Source organism: Aotus nancymaae, unplaced genomic scaffold, assembly GCF_030222135.1.
Source record: "Aotus nancymaae isolate 86718 unplaced genomic scaffold, 86718_ANA_hifiasm-v0.15.2.pri h1tg000090l, whole genome shotgun sequence".
In the NCBI taxonomy this organism is placed as follows: domain Eukaryota; kingdom Metazoa; phylum Chordata; class Mammalia; order Primates; family Aotidae; genus Aotus; species Aotus nancymaae.
In genome coordinates, this window is record NW_026988505.1 from 273,046 (window position 1) to 294,449 (window position 21,404).

Below are 21,404 nucleotides of genomic sequence, written 5' to 3' on the forward strand. Positions count from 1 at the left end.
TTCCCACAGACCCCTTGAACCCTTGTCCAATGTGTCCTGCTAATGTCCTCTCAGGACATGATCCCCCAGCTGGAAGAGTCCAGCGTGATGCCATCATATTTACTCTGGATCTGGTAGTTGCTGTTGGTGAATTCAAAATACATGTTTGGGGGAAAAGGCTATATTCAAGACACAGCTAATCTTAGCAGATGGTCATGGTTAAAATACCTGAAGGAGTTTGAGTGAGACAGAAAGATTACAGGTTTTAAAGAAAGGAAAGTGTCTGAAGGGGCTAATCAACATTTCTGGCTAAATCAGCTCATGACCCAGACACTGCTGCGAACACCAGCATCAACATCAAATGCCCAGAGCCCAGGAGAAGGGTGCAGGTGTTTTCCACATCCACCCCATGCAGTTTCTGAGCAGGACTCAGTCCTGGACTGAGGCTCTGCCTGTCTCAAGAGGCAGCTCAGGGGTCCAGGTACCCCTTTGGGACACCACACAGCTGTGGAGCCCGATACAGGTCCCAGGGAGGACACAATACATCTGAGAAATGACACAGAGAAATGGTCTGAGCTCTTCCTCTTGTTTAGATGGTGATGGAAACATATTGGGATTCATGGCATGATGGCCAGGAGCCCTCACTGGTTTCTAAGAGCTGCCACTGATTCAAAGTCATGCAGTCATAAGTTACTTCCCATATTGTTCCAAACTGTGGTGTGTCCCAGGCTGACTCCATCTGGGGGCATCTGCACTGCCCGCAGAAGGGCACCCAACTCACTGCCCAGACCTGGGGACTTCAGCTAAAATTCCACCTTGTCATTGAGGTCTTTCTCCATTTCTCAATTTTAAATTGCAACAAGTTCCCCCTAGTGACCTCCAGCCAACTGTAGAATTGTAACCATCGTGCCTTCTGTACATTCACTTACTCTCTGTAACTTTTATCTCCCTACAATAGAAGGTGAGAGGCATGTTTCACTCATGGTTATACCACAGTGCATGGAGAACTGCCTAACACATAGCAGGGGATCAATAAGTTCATTATGAATAAGTGAATTATGACCGTTATCATGTAATTATATAAAATTGTGTTACTATCACTAAACTGTACAGGAAGAAAGAAACCTACTGAGGTAAAGCAGCCTATGTGTCTAGTGCCTGTAATAGCATACCTTTAAGAAACAAATTAAAAGCATTGAAGTCTGAAATGTAGAAAAATATCCTGGATGAAATGCGGCTTCATGAAGCATTTGGACTTTAGGAGAAAGACAGAGATCATTTTTTCTTGGAGTGGCAATAAAGGATTTCATGGTGACACATGAAGACACTGAAAATGTGGACAGGTTAGAAGAAGGGGTAGAGCAGCACATTCAGTGGAGACAACAGCATCCTGGCCCTCAAGCCAAAGTGGTGTCCCCCAACTTTAGCCCCTGGAGGCTGTGGCCACATTAGAGGGTACCCTAGGCCACGGGTGCCTCTCACCAAATCTCCATCTCAACTACAGATGCCACACTCCTGCTTGACCCAGGCTGTGGCTGGCACTCCCTTGTTCCTGCACCATCACCCTTTCAGTACATTGACTTCACTGGGCCCCTCCCACCACAGCCGGCACCTTCTGCTGTGCAGAAGCAGACACACATCCACCACACTTCCAGTGACTCTTCCAACCCAAGACCCTTGTATAGCAGGGGCTCTTTTGCTGTGGCATTTCCCTCTTGGAAACCACCCAACATCATTGACTAAGACCCAGGCTCCCACTTCAAGGCAGCAGTGACATAGGAATGGGCCTCACAGCACGAGAGTTTAGGGAACTCTCACTTGGCCCATTGCCCACAAGTCACTAGCCTCCTCAAGCAGCACAGTTGCCTCCTAAAGTCATTCTTATTGAAGCTGTGGCATGGGCTATGGAACCCCAAGGGGACCAAGCTCCTTCCCAGAGTCTTAACTGTCTTAACTCTCTACCTCATGGCCACCAGCGCCTCATCACAATTAGGCCAGACCCACCATGGTGAACACCTCGGTAATCACAGAAGAGTAAGGTTCTTTTTCCCTTTGAGATAACATCATTCACATTTTCTCCAATCATAAGAATTCCTCTTATTGTCATAAGAGGTCCATCGTTTACATCAAACATTTACTGGTCAATGCATTGTAGATGGATAGCACACTATGATCTCCTGAGGACTGAAGGCCCAGGCCCAAATGCACCCAGCATGCCCAAAATGCTTCTTCTACACCATGCCTCCCATCTTGATGTGCTGCTTCCAGCAGATGCTCCAGTTCTGAATACTTGGAAAGGTAGCTAATGTCTCCCACTCACCCCTCCCTGGAGGTGTAAGGATTACTGCTCCAAGAACCAGGCACAGACTGAGTCACTAAACAAAGAGAAGCCTTCACACTAGTGAACACAGACTACATTCGCTGATGACCACATGGAAGTATCATTCCCAAATGTAGCCTGTGTAATGGTGGAGAAAGACTCTGAGGAAATGCTGGTGAAAGCTTACCCCATGATTGATGTCAATATGGAAGCATCTGGAAGTAAGCCCTGAGTGATAAGATGTTGGTACTCTACGAGATAAGATGTCTGGTATCTTATGTTCCCATGGCTGTGGGGCTACTGTCAGACTCAGGATTCAAAACCCAAAAGCTTCTAGAACAGGACTGCCCTGTTCAGAACTTGTACCCCAGGCTGGAAAGCTGGGGAGTGCTGGAATCCTGTGCTCGAGGGTCTGTGCCCCATATGCCACCAGACCTCAGTCCAAAGCTGGCAGCTCAAATATTAGGTATTGAATGGGTCCAGTGGCATCGAGCTGAAACAACAGCAGTGCTCACAATCACAAATAACATTTTAAAAGACCAGCAGGTGGGCCAGGCACAGTGGCTCACCCTGTAATCCCAGCCCTTCGGGAGGCCAAGGCAGGTGGATCACCTGAGGTCAGGAGTTTGATACCAGCCTGACCAACATGGAGAATCCCTGTCTCTACTAAAAATAAACAATTAGCTGGGTGCGGTGGCACAAGCCTGTAATCCTAGCTACTGAGGAAGCTGAGTCAGGAGAATTCCTTGAACCTGGGAGGCAGAGGTTGCAGTGAGTTGAGATTGCACCATTGAACTCCAGCCTGGTCAACAGGAGTGAAACTCTGTTTCAAAAAAAAATAATAATAAGAAGAAGACCATAGGTGGCTCTCGCAAGGACACCCAGGTGTGAATTCACACTGGCTAGCAACACTACAGCCCAAACCCAGACTGCAGCTGCATATTGGAGCCTCATGTGCAGAGACAGTTTGCAGAATGATCATGGGCTCAAGGATGTGCATGTGCTCTGGTGTATAAGAGTTGTGGATGGAAACATCCCACACCACTAAGGAAAACACAGCCCAAGTTTTCACTGAATGCTTCCCTGAAGCCTGAAGACCCACAGGGATAAGAGCCTGTGCAACAGTGGCAGTAAAGTGAATGCTCAGACCACCACAGCCCTTCATGGGTGGCCACCTGGAGAGGCCACCCCCATGGGAATAGTCATTTGTTTCAGATGAAAGTGCCCCTGCCCGAGGAATCATCAAGGCAGGCAATGGTCTTGCTGGAATTGGAGACACCAAGGAACCTCATCTTGACTGTGGGGTCGCAAACAAACCAGCCTCTCCTTACTGCTATAGGATACTCCTTACTCCTTACTGCTATGTTCCCCACCTCAGCATGTGGCACTGGTTTTCGGCACATACTCCGACCCTTGCCATACTCCTTCCTTAGCTCAGGCTTTGTTGAGCGCTCTGCAGATGACCCAATGCAATCCTATTTTGCTGACATCACCTTATCCCATCTACCTCACTCTGAGAAAGAGAAGGAGGGTGGAGAGTGGTGCATTTTAAAATGTGTCACTAGGACTTCCCTCAAATAACCAAGGAGGTAGAACATGAGCCCGATCCTGCATATCTCAAGTGCCCAGTGATCATCCCACTCATGCTGTGTGCATGGGGACTCTGAAGCCTGCACAGAACTGGCTTAGGAACAAGGTATTTGAGCACACAGCACCAGGTGACGCAGGCTAACACCGATCTCACTGCCACCTTGGCCGCCTCCCTGAAAGACTTCCCAGAGATATTAGGTCTCAAGCAGCAAACTCAGGAGTCGTTGGCCCCAATGGTCCCAGATGGTCGTTTTGTCTTAAACTGTCCATTGGCCAAGGAATGAGGCAATTTTCCACTCTAGGGAACCACATGCTGTGTCCACATCCCTAACGAACCCCACAAAACTTGCCCTGCCTGGCGACACAAGCCGAGGTGGTGTTCAGTCTCACTGGGTGTTCTGCAATGTCCCAACCCAGCCGACTAGGGTTGATGTTTTTTTATGGTTAGAGCCCAGGTACAGGGGAGGCTGGTTCAGAGTAAGATTCCTAATCCTCTCCTGTGTGTGGGTGGCATTCGTGTCCTTGTCTCCTGAACAGAGTGTATACTGTGATATGCAGGCCAGGCTCTCCTGGTGGCTTTAAATATTCCCTTGGTGCAGTTAGCTCAGCCTCAGCCACCAGCACAGGCATCCCAGGGTCAATTGCCTTAGGAGTCATGGAGAACCCATAGTTGGTTGCTGCCTGGGCCTGGCCAGGGCTGACCAAGGTAGATGAGGGCTCAGTCCCTCTGTGGACTCCTGTTTGGAGCCCAGCTTCCCACTAAATTTCTCAACTGCCCTTGTCACTGGAGTTATTTAATAATGCACTTACCAGAAAGTAACCCCGGATATTAGGACACCTGATCCCAAATGAACCTTAAATAGGAAATCCTCTCCTGTTTGTGCATGCCTGCTCTTGCTACAGGAGGCCCGGGACGACGGACTGCTGTCTGCCCTCTCTGGTCACTCTGCCTAGCTTGAGGATCAGTAAGTAACACAAAACTTAAACTTTCACATTGAGGTTTCAATGCTGAAGCTGTGCCCCCATCTGACCTGTGACTCTCAGGCCACCCCAGAGGGACCCAGCAGGTGAATGCCCTGCTGTGCACTTCTGTCTGATTCTTTGGTGGCTGCTGGGGGCCGTGGCTACCAGCTAAGTTAATAGAGAAACTGAAGGAATTTTCTTCTAAATACACCTGTCCTATTGATGTGTCCAAAAGAGGCAATAATTGCTCCCTAGAACATTCTTTTCCTTTGAGAGAAGCCTCTCCAGGTCCTTGGCATTTTTCAATCAGGTTATTTGTTTTTTGCTGTTGAGTTGTTTGACTTCCTTATGTATTTGGATATCTAACCCTTCTACCACTTATGGTTTGCAAATATGTCCTCTCGTCTTCTGGGTTGCCTTTTCATTCAGTGGCTTGTTTGGTTTTGGCCGCAGATGCTTCAGTGTTCAATGCAGCCCCATGTGTCTCTTCTCCCTTTCATTGCCTGTGCCTTTGGTGTCATAGCCAAGAAATCGTTACCTGCATCAGTGTCAAAGCTTTATCTTCATATGTTCCTCTCATAATTTTATGGTTTCAGATCTGTTTAGGTCATTACATTTTGAGTTGCTTTGTGTATATAGTATATGATAAAGGACCACATGTATATGAACATGAAATTATAAGGTGGTATACAGTAGATATATATCATGTTTAATTCTTATTCATTTCTCAATAGAGCTGGAAAGAAGATTTTGGCTGTAGATGAACTTTTTACCTCTATATCACTGTGATCATTTCACCTATAGCCTGACAGGATCATTGTCCTTTTCACACTGGCCCCTACAGGAGGCTAGTCACCCATAACTTCATGAGGGTGTTAATGCCTTTGACACCTGCCACAAATGGCTCTTGACAGGAATTCATGCCTGCTGCCAGAGTCTAGACCTACAGAGGGTAGTGGGGCCACCTGCAGAAAATGACATTTGTTCCCTGAACTTATTGAACAGAAGCACTGCTGTTATCCTTTGCTTGAATATTACAAAGTAAATATTTAACAAAGTGAGAACCAGGAAAAAGATGCCAGGATCCTGAGTATCACCATCTTCTCCAACCCAGCATAGACACTACACATAGAGATTCACACTAGACTGAAAGCTGGGCGGGCAAAGGAGGAAAAGAGGGACATGGAGACCAGTGGGATCCCACACAATCTCCAACGGAACGCACACCTCCGCTCACTCAGAAGGTTCAAGGTTTCTTGTCTCGGAGCCTTCTCCCTGCAGAGCTATAAATCCAGGCTAACTCCTCACTCCCCACACATCCACTCCTGCTCTCCCTCCTCCAGGTCACCCCAGCCATGAGGACTCTCGCCCTCTTCGCTGCCGCCGTTCTCCTGGTGGTCCTGCAGGCCCAGGCGGAGCCACTCCAGGCAAGAGATGACGAGGTCGCAGCCCAGGAGCAGCTTGGAGCAGATGCTCAGGAAGCGTCTGTTTCCTTTGTATGGGATGAAGGCGCCTCACATCAGCTTTCAGGTGAGAGAGGCCAGCATGCAGAGCTGCAGAGTCTAGAGGGACAAACAGGAAATGGGCTCTGGAATCGAGTCTCAATGGTGGATGTCACTGAGTTTGCTTAACTTAGCAGCTCTGGGCCTTGATTTTCTCATCGATAAATCAAGTAGAGAGCCAAATAAGTCTAAAAGACTTGAGGTGTCTCTGGCTGTCGAGTAGTCATTCTTTTATTCCTTTGTTTTTTAAATAATGCTTTCACTTTAGAAAAATAAAAAAACAAAATTAAAAAATAAGTGTTGATTCCAAGATACGTCTGTGAAATTCAGTAGGGTTAATATATGAAGAGACAGTCTGATAATTTCTTTCTGGATCTAAACAAGTTGACTTAATTAAAAGGAGAATATTTTGCTGTATCTACAGAATAGTTTTTAAAAAGCAGAGCCAAGCCACAGAATGTGTTCAGCTGTGTGTGTAATGGGGCAGAAGCACAGAAATGAGATCAAAAGAGAATGAGTGAATCGAATCCTGTGTGACCAGCACTGATCTGTGTATTTATTCCTATTGACTGAGGTTGCTCGTGCTACTGGCCCTAATGTAGCCAACATTACCCATCAGGCAGCATGTGACTTCCCAAGATTCCCTTTACCACCCACTGCTGACCTTGGTGATCAATTTCTGATTCTCTCTGTGCATCCACAGGCTCAGGGAGAGGCTCAGGCTGCATTTGCAGACGAGGACGCTGCCGTTTCGGAGAACGTCAAGCTGGGACCTGCTTATTTCGTGGTAGAGCATACCGGTTCTGCTGCCGCTGAGCTTGCAGATAAAAATAAGCTCACAATTTACTTTGAGACTTAAAGACATCCTTGTTACTCCTGTACTGTGTCCTCAGTTTCCTTTCCTCATCCCAAATAAATGCCTTCTAACAAGCTCTCTGTGTTTACGTCTCTGTAATGTGTGATGTGTGTCCATGTCAACACACTTGGGATACACGTATCAGAAACTGAAATCAAATTTTTGAACAAAATAAAATTCCTAATTCTAGGAATTTCAAACAGGAATTTGGGCTTCAGACCCAAATTGAAAGGAAGGTCCAAATGACACCACCGATCTCCTCATCCACTGCTCTGCCTTTACACTCGGCCTCGCGTTCTCTGGATCTACTGTCGAAGACCTGACATGTGCTGGGCAAATAATCAGTGTCAGCTTAAAGTTCATGCAGTCACAAAATCATTCCTTCTCAGGAAAAACCACCATCCTCTGTGCTAAAGAATTAGAGATCATTCTTGAATCAACCCCAGATTATACATTTGCCTTTTAAGACATAGGGTTACATGAGATCCACTGAAGCAGGTTTAAGAGGGAAATGGGTGGTTAGCGACGACAGGATGCGTGGAACAGAAAGCGAAGCAGCCCACACTGGGATGTCCTCATTAAACACACCTCCCAGCCATGTCTTCTAAGACCTGGATTTCCCACCTGTAAAGTCATCTCCACTCCTAGAAAACGCACAGGCACAAATGCTCCACTGCACTTTGCAGTGTGCACTCTCCTGGCTTGCCTTAAAGCTGCTAAGAACCTGATTCTGCTTGGAAAATACAGCCTCAAAGGGGCAATGAGAAAAATAAAGAGACAAAAAACATTTCATCAGAAACTTTCAGTTTCTGTTGCTGCTGCAGAGCGTTGAGGCCCTGATACCCCAAATATTCGGCACATCAGTGCGTGAGCAGGAAACCAGGTCTGGGGAAAGGGAATGAACCAGGAGCAGCCTCTGAGAAGCTCAGAGCATTTGCCCTGAAGGCTACAGCACCCCTTGCTTTCCTGCCTTCACCTGTAGCCTCCCCACCAGGCAGAGCACACGTGGGGTCTGTACCTTCCTGAGCCTGTCTTCCTCCTCCCCTCCAAAAGGACAGGGTCACTGCTTAACCCCAGTGTCCCTGAGGGCCAGGCTGACATCTTGCTGGAGTGACGTGACCCTTCCTTCTGTCTGCCCTTTTTTTTTCTCTCCTGATTCCCATTGACCCTGAGCACTTGTTCAACATGTTCTGTAAACGGCCTTTCAGGACATGAACACACAGCACAGGGAGGAGTCCAGCATGAGCCCCTTGTATTTACTCTGGATCTGGTAGGTGCAACCAGTGAATTCAAAACACACATTTGACAAAGAAACTATATTCCAGCCATGGCTATTCATAGTGGGTGGTCACTGGTAAAATGTCCCAAGGAGTTTGAGTGGGACAGAGAGATTACAGGCTTCAAAAAAAGAGACAGTGTTTCAAATGGATTATTCACCTTTCCTGATTAACTCATCTTATGGCCCAGATACTTCTGTGACCACCAACACCAACCACAAATGCCCAGACCCCAGGAGGAAGGAGCAGGTGTTCCCCCCATACACCTCATGCAGATTCTGAGCAGTTCTTGGCCCGGGACAGAGGCTCTGCCTGTCCGAAGAGGCAGCCCAGAAATCCCACTGAGACATTGCACAGCTGGAGAACCCAATACACACGTTAGGGAGTAGAGATGGGTCTATGTCTGACAGAGAAATGGTCCCAGCTCTACCTCTTCTTTAGACAGGGCAGGACACATACTAAGATTGAGAGCGCAATGGCCAGGCAACCTTCCTTGGGTTCCTGTAAATGCCACTGACTTGAAGTCACGTGGTCTTGTTGTAACTCTGCATATTGCTCCTAACTGTCCACGGGGCCGGGCTGACTCCATCACGTGGCTTCTACACTTCATCCAGAAAACCACCTGCCTTGCACCCCAGGTCCTGGGGTCTCTGCCAAAACTTCCCTTTGTCACTGAGGGCGATCCTGATTTCTCAAGTTTAAATTGCAACTAGTTCCTCCTGTAAACCTCAATCCACTTCTCTCATTTTAAACTGTAGAATTTCACACCATCTCACATTCTGTACATTTCACCTGCTTTCTGTCATGTTTGCCTCCCTACTCCAGAAAGTGAGCTGCACGTGTCACTCATCGTCAGAGCACAGTGCACAGACGACTCCCTAACAAATGGTAGGAGATCAGCAAATTCATTATGATTAAGTTAATTAATCCTACCTAACATCACATATTATTGCAAAATGACATTGCTATTATAAAACTTCATAGAATAAGCCTGACACCTATGAGGATAAGGCAGCTTATGTGTCTAGTCCATATGACAGCATTCCTATAAAAATCATTTAAAATTGACATAGAATATCATGGGTAAAATAGTGCTTCCTGAAGCATTACTACTTTCTAATGAAGAAACTAGCCATTTTGGCCTGTAGTGGCAAGAAAACAGTTCATGATATATGTTTAACTGAAACATACAAGATATTCGCATTTTAATACATTAAAAAGAAGAGGTAAAGCAGTATTCTAGGTAAAGAAAATGGCGTTGGGACAAGAAATATGCAGGGTCAATCTCCACTAAATTTAGAGGAATTACTGTTGCAACAGAGAAGAATGGAGTAGAAATCAGGCTGAGGTGCTGAGAAACATCCAACGATCCAAGGGAAGGGGGCAGATGAGGATGGAGCATCCCGTCCTCCACTGGGAGCACCACCTGTGGCTTCTGCTACTGCAGCCCAGGGTGGGCAATGACAGCTGCAAACGCTCGGGACAGAGAAAGCAGGGAGAGGTGTGGGGGTCTCCAGACAACCAGGGCAACTTGCTCAGCCTCAAATAAGACCCAGAAATAATTATCTAAAAAACATACTCTGTATGTACACTGAAGACCTACCAGGCATTTTAAATAACCCACTCATGTGATCAAACCATCAAGTATAAGTCAGAGGTGGGCCACATTTTCATAATGTGATTATCCCAAGACACAGCGTCCCTGTCTCACTGTAGGGCTTCCATAGTGTGGTTCTGAATCCCTACAGGGCATGGAAACACAGTAGAAAGGGTGCTTGGCTGTTTCATTTCCACTCACCCACTCCTCATCCTCAAGATGTGAAGCTGTGTCTAGAACATCCCCAGGAAGCTTCCCATCCACAATTTCCAGTCCAAACTCACTTGCCGTTCCCCACGTTGACAACCTTCCCGCCAGTGAGCACAATCCACACAGTGTCCTACCGAACATCTCCACGTTTCTCCTCCACGCCGGAATGGCATCCTACCGAACGTCTTCCCGTTTCCTCTCCACACTGGAATTTGCTCTCTCATTTCCCTCCTTGCCCCAGTCCTGTCCTCCTCCAAGGAGGGCATGAAGCCTCTACTCTTCCACAGGGTCACTTGACTTTAGTTAGACACTTAACTGGGGACAACCTTTTTGGCACCAGGGACAGGTGGAAGACAATTTTTCCATGGGGATGGTGGTGGATGGTTTTGGAATGAAACTGTTCTACCTCATATCATCAGGCATTAGTTAGATTCTCATAAGGAGCACACAACCTAGGTCCCTCGCACTCACAGTTCACAATAGGGTCCACACTCGTATGAGATCCGAATGCCACTGCTGATCTGACAAGAGGTGGAGCTCAGGCAGCAATTCTCACTTGTCCATGACTCACCTCCTGCTGTGTGGCCCAGTTCCTAACCGGCCACGGATCGACACTGCTCCTGAGCCTAGGGGTTGGGGGCCCATGCCAGAAGCAATGAAGGGATTTGCAAAAGGAGGCCTGGGATTCCAACATAGCTTTGGTGATGGTGAACCTTTATCGTTGGAGGCAACACTTTGATCCTATGGACCAAACTACGGTATTCTATAAAATAAGAACACTAATGTGTTCTTCCCTTTTATGATGGATCGAAGGCAGCATTGTGTGACTTCACAGAACTGTTATTAGTTGGATAACTCCTATAGGCCAGACAGTATTCTCAAAATACATATTTACTGTACTAATATCGGCTAATATGAATTGATTACTAAGAAATACTCATCCATTATAATAATAGTCACACTAATCCTTTTACTCCCTGTTACCATTACAATTTTTTTTCAGAAATATACATTAAAGAGAAAAATGAACATTAGATAGATTATTTACCTTAAACAAAGTCAAAAATGATTGAGCAACAAGGCTGATGCAAATTCCATAGACTTCATCCATGCCCTATACTCTCTATTTCTCTGAATTCTGCAGTGCTGCCTTCTGTAAGTCCCTTGGCTATTTGTGTTCTGAGCCTAGAACCTGACAGCCGCTGATGCTCCAGGGATATTTGCTCACTGAGAGTCTTATGTGAACATCACAGGCTCTCCTTGGCATACGCCTTTGTAAAGCCCCTCCTTTGGGATTTCATGTGAAGCACCTGGGATCTGACCTTTTGGTCCACACCCTTTAAGTAGATGAAGTCAAGTTTACTACCAGACACAATCAGTCAGAATTCCCATTGATCATCATTATTGAGTAAAGAGATTTATTGCTCTCAGGAAATGGTGGCCAGGATTACTGCTGACCTCTCCACAGACTGGGCTCTCGGATAATGATATAGCCAGAAGGATGCACCCATCTGCATCTACAGGTGCATGAGATCGTAGCAAGAACAGGTCCCCAAGAGTGTGATTCATCTTGGGGTCCACCCCTTCCTATCCAGAAGCAGGATCTGAATGTCTCTGAGGAGGAAAGAGACATGGGCTCCCAGGGTGTACAAGTCAGTTGGGTGCAAGATCAGAGATAAGGGGCTTCAGAAATGGAATTCTGTGTTTACACTGAAATGTGTGTACTTTGGGGAGGACTGAGGCACAGCACATTGGAACAGAAGAGGAGCTGAAACAGATCACGCAGAGTACCTTTGTGGCCCCAATGTCACTTTGAAATTTCTCTGATCTAACAGCTCCATCTATGGCCATGTTTCCTACATAGATTCTGGGCCTCTATACGTGCCATTCATATGTCCAATTGGTAAGGATCTTGATAGCCCTCCCTGGGACGGCACAGCCTCCTCAGGGTAAGTGGCAGCAGATGGAAAGGCAACCCTGACTCACAGCGCAGAGCATAAACTAACACACGCAAGACTGAATTTTGCAAGGTTAGGTGGGAAAGGCACAAAACTCAGAAATTGACAAAGAAATTTTAAATCTACATAAAAATAACAGCACATCAAAAGAAACCCTATAGAGAATGACAAACTCTAAAAATATTTTGAATACATATGACAGAGTTAATTTCATTTGGGATACCCAAAGGAACAGTGGATTCCAAGGGTATGATCATGTTTCTCCTAAGTTGTGACACAATCAGATGTGGGCAAACAGGAGTGGGTGCAATATCTCAACTGTGGCCTCAAGAACCAAGGAGTCTTGTATCTTCCTGCTCCTCCATCCATATCAAGGAATTGTCTTCTTTGTGGTAAAAAGACAGCTGTCGGTGCAAGTCCAAGAGTTTCCAAGATCCAAGAAGAAATAAGGAAGAACACATAAAGGAATCACAAAAAAATATAACACAAAAACAAAAATTCATTTCATTATTTTAAAGAGGACCCCTCTTATGGATTATCTTTTATTGGTCAGAACAGAACTCACTGGTCACTGAACTGCAAGAGAGTCTGAGACATCAAGTGTTCCTACAGGAAGATATTGCTCCCCTAAACATAGGCAGGAAGAAAGGGCAATGACAATTGGTAAATATTAGGTTGGTGCAAAAGTAACTGGGGCGTTGGACCACGAATTTTAAATCATTATAACTGGGTTCAAACAGAGAATTGTTAATCCAAATAGGAACCATTACAATCTACACATTTTTGCCAACGAGAAATAAGTTTGTTTATTCCTGTAGTGTAAAAATCCATGCTTTAGGATTCAATGAACTCTTGGAAAGCATTTTCTGCATCTTGTTGGTTGTGAAAGCATTTTCCTTGCAGAAAGTTGTCCAGATGCTTGAAGAAGTGGTGGTCGGTTGGCAAGAGGTCAGGTGAATATGGCAGATGAGGCAAAACTTTGTAGCCCAATCCGTTCATCTTTTGAAGCACTGGTTGTATGGTGTGCCATTGGGCATTAGGTAGATAAGAATTGGGTCCTTTTTGTTGACCAGTGCCAGCTACAGGTGTTGTAGTTTTTGGTGCATATCATGGATTTGCTGAGCATACTTCGCAGAGTCAATGGTTTCTTGGGGTTTCAGAAAGCTGAATCAGTAGTGGGTCAGACTGGCAGCAGGCCACCACACAGTGACCATGACCTTATTTTGGTGCACGTTTGGATTTGGGAAGTGCTTTGGAGTTTCTTCTTGGTCCAACCACTGAGCTGATCTCCACTGGCTGTCATATAAAATCCACTTTTTGTTGCATGTCACAACCCGATCAAGAAATGCTTTGTTGTTTCATAGAATAAGAGAAGAAAACACTTCAAAATGATCATTTTTTAAATTTTCTGTCAACTCATGAGGCACCCACTTCCTGAGCTTTTTCACCTTTCCAGTTTGCTTCAAATGCTGAACAACTGCAGAACGGCTGACGTTGAGTTCTTTGCAACTTCTCGTGTAGTTGTAAGAGGATCAGCTTTGATGAATGCCCTCAACTGGTCGTTGTCAACTTCCAATGGATGGCCACAACACTCCTCATCCTCAAAGGTCTCTTTGCAAAACTTCCCGAACCACCACTGCCCTGTGTGTTGGTTAGCGCATTAGTGCAGTGGGTCAAAATGCGTTGTCCCGGGCCAAATGCGTTGTTGATGTTGTGAGTTCTCTCTGCTGCTTTATGACCCATTTTGAACTAAAATAAGAAAATTGCTCGAATTTGCGTTTTGTCTAACATCATTTCCACAGTAAAATAATTATAAAATAGCACTTAATAAGTTACTAGCAAAAAAAAAGAAAGTGACAAATGTGCATTAAAATGGCCTAAAATGTAACCACATTTAAGAATGTATTCCACTACCAAACGGCAAATTTCAACAATACAAATACCGCAATTACTTTTGCAGCAATCAGGACTTTCGAAAAGAAATTCCACTGGGCAATGGTTGGGGTGATTTTTGTTTTTAGTGCATTGAACAAACTTCAGTGATGACAACATAGCAACAAATTCAAAATATTTAAGACACGTTCTTTAACCCAGCAATTCTATTTCTAAAAACATATTAAAAAGATATTGTCACTTACGGACAAACTGATGACTATAAAATTATATTTATTGCTGTCTAAACCTGTCATAGCAAAGCTTAGAAAAACACAAATTATAAAAGTTTGACAACATTTTCACAATGTAAAAATAGTAAAGTGATGGCATGTGCAAAAGCTGGAATAGTATAGGGTATAATTGTAATGATGGAGTTCGTTGAGTTTTGATATACAAAGTGTATAAGACACAGCATTAGAAGGAAAAAGCAAGTGAGGACGAACGCCTAAAATTGGGAAGTGGTGGTTTCCAGGAGCAGAACTGCAGGGCTGAGGGGACAGATGGGAGCCTGTTACCCTTTCCACCTGTTGTTCCATGTAAATGATTCAAGATATAATTTGGGAGGCTGACGCAGGTGGATCACCTGAGGTCAGGAGTTTGAGACCAGCCTGGTCAACAGGACAAAACACCATCTCTGAAAAGAATACAAAAATTAGCCGAGCATGGTGGGGCATGCCTGTAATCCCAGCAATTGGGGTCGGGGCTGAGGTGGGAGAAATGTTTGAACCAGGAAGGCAGAGATTGCAGCGAGCCAAGATCAAACTACTGCACTCTAGTCTGGGTGACAGAGAGAGACTCCGTCTCAAAAAAAAAAATGAAAAATAGATTTTATAATTAAAACAACATCAAAGATTCTAGAAGAGGGCTACGGACACGTCACATGTTTTGATATTTCTTAAAGTACAGATATGTTAATGGTACAAATCTCACAAATGACATTCATTCCTTAAAATTAACCCATCATTTGACTTTAGTTTTACTTATGCTTGACCTGGTGTCCTAATGAGCTCATTTCACATGTAGCCTGAAAAAGTCATTTTGTCCTCTTCACACTGGCCCCAGGAGGAGGCTACACACCCTATAACCTCTTCATGAGGGTGGAAATGACCCTGAATTCTGCAATGGTTTAACTTTCCACTCCATCGGGTTCAGGTCTGGGGCTCCAGAGAGTGGCAGGGCCCATCTTCAGAAAATAAGAGGCATTTGTTCCCCAACTTAATGAATGAAATTGTGGTTGCTTTACATATTTCAAAATCAAAAAGAAAATATTCAAGTAGATTGCAAATAGATAAGTAAATCAGGGTTCTCAGCCTCCCTATCAGCTTGGATCCAGTCCAGACACTAAACATAAGGCCTCACGGCCACGTTGAAAGCTGGGAAAACACCGGAACACAAAAGGGACCTGGAGGGCAAGGGTAGCCCTGCCCCCACCAATCACATGCACACCTCCTCTCACTGCAGCATCTGTTTCAGCCCTTCTCCCAGCAGACCTATAAATGCAGGCTGACTCCTCACTCCCCACACATCTGCTCCTGCTCTCCCTTCTGCAGGTGACCCCAGCCATGATGAGGACCCTCACCCTCCTCGCTGCCATTCTCCTGGTGGCCCTCCAGGCCCAGGCTCAGCCATCCCTGGCAAGAGCTGACAAGATTGCAGCCCAGGAGCAGCCTGTGGCAGACGACCGTGACTTTGCCATCTCCTTCACACGGGACACAAGCTCAGATTTTAGAGCTTCAGGTGAGATATTCCAGCATTGTAGAGCTCGGAGTCTAGAGAGGAAAAACCAGGTACCTTTAGAATCAGACCCAACAGCTGGCTCTTTTGAGAGAGGAAAAACCAGGCACCTCTAGACTCAGACCCAACAGCTGGCTCTTTCTCTTTTGTGAACACCTCCCCAGGCCTCAATTTCCTCATGTGCAGAGTAAAAAAAAGGAACGAGTTGATATTCCACGGATGACTTTTCTCCAAAGATGTTTGATTTTATGACAATTGTGAGACTCACACTTATTATATGCTCTGCATATACATACTGGGCCATCTCCCCTGCATAATTGGTGAGAGCCCACTTTTGAAGAAATATAATTCACTTTGTCTATTAGATGAGTTTTAGAAACTGGGGACAGGAGTAAGAGTGTGATCAGATGCCTGGGTGATGGGGCAGGAGCACAGAAAGGTGAGTGAATGAGAACAAGTCTCTAATCCTTCCTGTGAGCAGCACTGCAGTATACATAGATTCCTGTTGATTGGGCTGATTTTGCTGCTGCTGTGATGTGGCCACCATGATGAACATGATCACCCCAGGAGTTAGCTGCACGGGGATTCTCCTTAACACCCCATCTGACCACATCCTAATGCCTCATGCTCTATGTGTCCCCAGGCCCAAGGACCCACTTGAGATGCTCTTGCAGAGTAGGAGTCTGTCGCCTTGAAGAAAGCGTGTATGGAACTTGCACCTCCAATGGGATCCAATACAAATTCTGCTGCCTCTGAGCTTGCAGAACAGAAGGAAATAAGTTCATAACTTGCTTTCAGACCAAGAAGATAACTTTCATTATGCCTGTACTTGGTCCCTAGCTTCCTTTCTTCATCTCTCATAAAGTCCTTATAGCAAGTTTTCTGTGTTTGCACCTCCTTAATGTTTGATTCGTGTCTTAGTCAGGACTGTGGGAGGCAAGGACCAGAACCTAAATTCTGCATGTTAAACAAAAGACACTTCCAATTCTAGGAAGATCAGAGATGAACAAAAGCTTTGACACACATTGTTAGGAAAGCTCAAATGGTGCTGCCCATCTCCCCATCTGCTGCTCTGCCTTTCCACTCTGCCTCATTTTGATTGGATTCAAGCAGATTGTGCTTAAGTGTTCTATAAACCATCATTGTCAGCTTCAAGCTTACACAGCCATAACATTGCTTCTCCTCAGGAAAAGCCAGCACGTTCTTTCCAGAGGTGTTTGACTTTTCCTCAGCAGTTCTGGATCGCACATCTGCTTTTTAGACATGACAAAGTATCAGCTCCATGGGAAAAAGAAAAATCAATTAAAATGGAACTGGCTGTTACAAGGACGTGATGAGTAGAACAGAAAGCACAGGGCCACCTTGCTGGGATGTCCTCATTAAGAGTATTTTCCAGCCATATCTACTAAAATCTAGATTTCATACACACAGAGTTGTCTGCACATGCAGAAAATGCGTGCACACAATTCCTCCATGGCACTGGGTGGCAGGCACTCTTTTGGGTTACCTTAAAGCTGCAGATAATCTGGTTCTGCCTGGAAAATACTGCTTCTAAGGCATCAGAAAAATGGAAAAGAGGGACTAGTGTTCTCCAAGTAACCAAGTCCCTGCTGGTGCTGCAGGGCACTCACATTCTAACTCCCAAAACATCCTGCACATCAGTGGGTGAGCAGGAAACCAGGTCTGGGGAAATGGAATGCACCAGGAGTGCCCTCTGAGATGCTCACAGCATTTGCCAGGAAGGCCACAGTGCCCCCTGCTGTCCTGTCTCCAACTGCAGTCTCCCCACCAGGCACAGCACACCTGGGGTCTGCACCTTCCTGAGCCTGTCTTCCTCCTCCCCTCCAGGAGGACAGGGTCACTTCCTAACCCCAGTGTCCCTGAGGGCCAGGCTGACCTCACTGGGGTGTGATGTGACCCTTCCTCCTGTCTGTCCTCCCCTTCCCTGATTCCCACAGACCCCTTGAACCCTTGTCCAATGTGTCCTGCAAATGTCCTCTCAGGACATGACCCCCTAGCTGGAAGAGTCCAGCATGAGCCCATCGTATTTATTCTGGATCTGGTAGTTGCTGTTGGTTAATTCAAAATACATGTTTGAAGGAAAAGGTTATATTCAAGACACAGCTACTCTTAGCAGGTGGTCACTGTTAAAATGCCCCAAGGAGTTTGAGTGAGACAGAAAGATTACAGGCTTTAAAGAAAGGAAGGTGTCTCAAGGGGCTTATTCACCATTTCTGACTAAATCAGCTCATGATCCAGACACTGCTGTGACCATCGGCATCAACAGCAAATTCCCAGAGCCCAGAAGGGTGCAGGTGTTTTCCACATTCACCCGATGCAGATTCTGAGCAGGTCTTGATCCCAGACTGAGGCTCTGCCTGTCTGAAGAGACAGCTCAGGGGTCCAGGCACCCCTTTGAGACACCACACAGCTGCGGAGCCCAATACAGGTCCCAGGGAGGACACAGTAAGTCTGAGAAATGACACAGAGAAATGGTCTGAGCTCTTCCTCTCGTTTAGTAGGTGATAGAAACATACCCGGATTCATGGCACGAAGGCCAGGAGCCTTCAGTGGTTTCTAAGAGCTGCCACTGATTCAACGTCATGCGATCATAAGTTACTTCCCATATTGTTCCAAACTGTGGTGTGGGCCGCGCTGACTCCATCTGGGGCATCTGCACTGCCCGCAGAAGGGCACCCAACTCACTGCCCAGACCTGGGGTTTCAGCTAAAATTCCACCTTGTCATTGAGGTCCTTCTCCATTTCACAATTTTAAATTGCAACAAGTTCCCCCTAGTGACCTCCAGCCAACTGTAGAATTGTAACCATCCCGCCTTCTGTTCATTTCACTTACTCTCTGTAACTTTTATCTCCCTACAATAGAAGGTGAGAGGCATGTTTCACTCATGGTTATACCACAGTGCATGGAGAACTGCCTAACACATAGTAGGGGATCAATAACTTCATTATGAATAAGTGAATTATAACCATTATCACGTATTTATATAAAATTGTATCATTATCACTAAACTGTATAGGAAAAAACAAACCTACTGAGGTAAAGCAGTCTATGTGTCTAGTCCCTATAATAGCATACCTTTAAGAAACAAGTTAAAAGCACTGAAGTCTGATCTGTAGAAAAATATCCTGGATGAAATGCAGCTTCATGAAGCATTTGGACTTTAGGAGAAAGACAGAGATCATTTTTTCTTGGAGTGGCAATAAAGGATTTCATGGTGACACATGAAGACACTGAAAATGTGGACAGGTTAGAAGAAGGGGTAGAGCAGCACGTTTAGTGGAGACAACAGCATCCTGGCCCTCAAGCCAAAGTGGCGCCCCCCAACTTTAGCCCCTGGAGGCTGTGGCCACATTAGAGGGTAGGGTGCCTCTCACCAGATCTCCATGTCAACTGCAGATGCCACAGCCCTCCTTGACACAGGCTGTGGCCGGCACTCCCTTGTTCCTGGGCCATCACCCTTTCAGTACATTGACTTCACTGGGCCCCTCCCACCACAGCCGGCACCTTCTGCTGTGCAGAAGCAGACACACATCCACCACACTTCCAGTGACTCTTCCAACCCAAGACCCTTGTATAGCAGGGGCTCCCTTGCTGTGTCATGTGCTCTGGGACATTTCCCTCTTGGAAACCACCCAACATCATCGACTAAGACCCAGGCTCCCACTTCAACGCAGCAGTGACATAGGAATGGGCCTCACAGCATGAGAGTTTAGGGAACTCTCACTTGGACCATCGCCCACAAGCCACCAGCCTCCTCAAGCAGCACAGTGGCCTCCTAAAGTCATTCTTATTGAAGCTGTGGCATGGGCTATGGAACCCCAAGGGGACCAAGCTCCTTCCCAGAGTCCTAACTGTCTTAACTCTCTACCTCATGGCCACCAGTGCCTCATTACAATTGGGCCAGACCCACCATGGTGAACACCTCAGTAATCACAGAAGAGTCAGGTTCTTTTTCCCTTAGAGATAACATCATTCACATTTTCTCCAATCATGAGAACACCTCTTATTGTCATAAGAGGTCCCTCATCTCAACATCAAACATTTACTGGACGATGCATTGTGGATGGATAGCACACTATGATGCCCTGAGGACTGGAGATCCAGGCCCAAATGCACCCAGCAGGCCCAAAATGCTTCTTCTACACCATGCCTCCCATCTTGATGTGCTGCTTCCAGCAGATGCTCCAGTTCTGAATACTTGGAAAGGTAGCTAATGTCTCCCACTCACCCCTCCCTGGAAGTGTAAGGATTACTGCTCCAAGACCCAGGCACAGACTGAGTCACTAAAAAAAGAGAAGCCTTCACACTAGTGAACACAGACTACATTCGCTGATGACCACATGGAAGTATCATTCCCAAATGTAGCCTGTGTAATGGTGGAGAAAGACTCTGAGGAAATGCTGGTGAAAGCTTACCCCATGATCGATGTCAATATGGAAGCATCTGGAAGTAAGCCCTGAGTGATAAGATGTTGGTACTGTACGAGATAAGATGTCTGGTATCTTATGTTCCCATGGCTGTGGGGCTACTGTCAGACTCAGGATTCGAAGTCCAAAAGCTGCAAGAACAGGACTGCCCTGGTCAGAACTTGTACCCCAGGCTGGAAAGCTGGGGAGTGCTGGAATCCTGTGCTCGAGGGTCTGTGTCCCACATGCCACCTGACCTCAGTCCAAAGCTGGCAACTTAATCCTTAGGCATCGAATGGGTCCAGTGGCATCGAGCTGAAACACCAGCAGCCCTGACAATCACAAATAACAGTTTAAAGACCAGCAGCTGGGCCGGGCACAGTGGCTCACCCTGTAATCCCAGCACTTTGGGAGGTCAAGGCAGGTGGATCACCTGAAGTCAGGAGTTTGATACCAGCCTGGCCAACATGGAGAAATCCTGTCTCTACTAAAAATACACAATTAGCTGGGTGCAGTGGCACATGCCTGTAATCCTAGCTACTGGAGAAGCTGAGTCAGGAGAATTGCTTGAACCTGGGAGGCAGAGGTTGCAGTGAGTTGAGATTGTGCCACTGTACTCCAGCCTGGTCAACAGGAGTGAAACTCTGTCTCAAAAAAAAAAAAAAAAGGAAGAAGAAGAAAAAGAAGACCATAAGTGGCCCTCGCAAGGATGCCCAGGTGTGAATTCACACTGGCTAGCAACACTGCGGCCCAAACCCAGACTGCAGCTGCACATTGGAGCCTCATGTGCAGAGACAGTTTGCGGAATGATCATGGGCTCAAGGATGTGCATGTGCTCTGGGGTATGAGTTGTGGATGGAAACATTGCACACCACTAAGGAAAACACAGCCCAAGCTTTCGCTGAATGCTTCCCTGAAGGCAGCAGTAAAGTGAATGCCCGGACCCCCACTTCCGTTCATGGGTGGACACCTGGGAAGGCCACCCCCATGGGAATAGTCATTTGTTTCAGACAACAGTGCCCCTGCCTGAGGAGTCGTCAAGGGAGGCAATGGCC

The 21,404-nt window shown here is 46.2% G+C and overlaps 1 non-coding gene across 1 annotated transcript; it reads left to right on the plus strand.

Annotated features, from left to right (window-relative positions):
- The first annotated feature begins 4,720 nt into the window (after positions 1-4,720).
- On the plus strand, positions 4,721-7,286 carry LOC105720718 (uncharacterized). The gene is made up of 3 exons (XR_010339918.1): positions 4,721-4,854; positions 6,196-6,382; positions 7,058-7,286. It is a non-coding gene; the product is annotated as an uncharacterized LOC105720718 (transcript).
- The last annotated feature ends 14,118 nt before the right edge of the window (positions 7,287-21,404 follow it).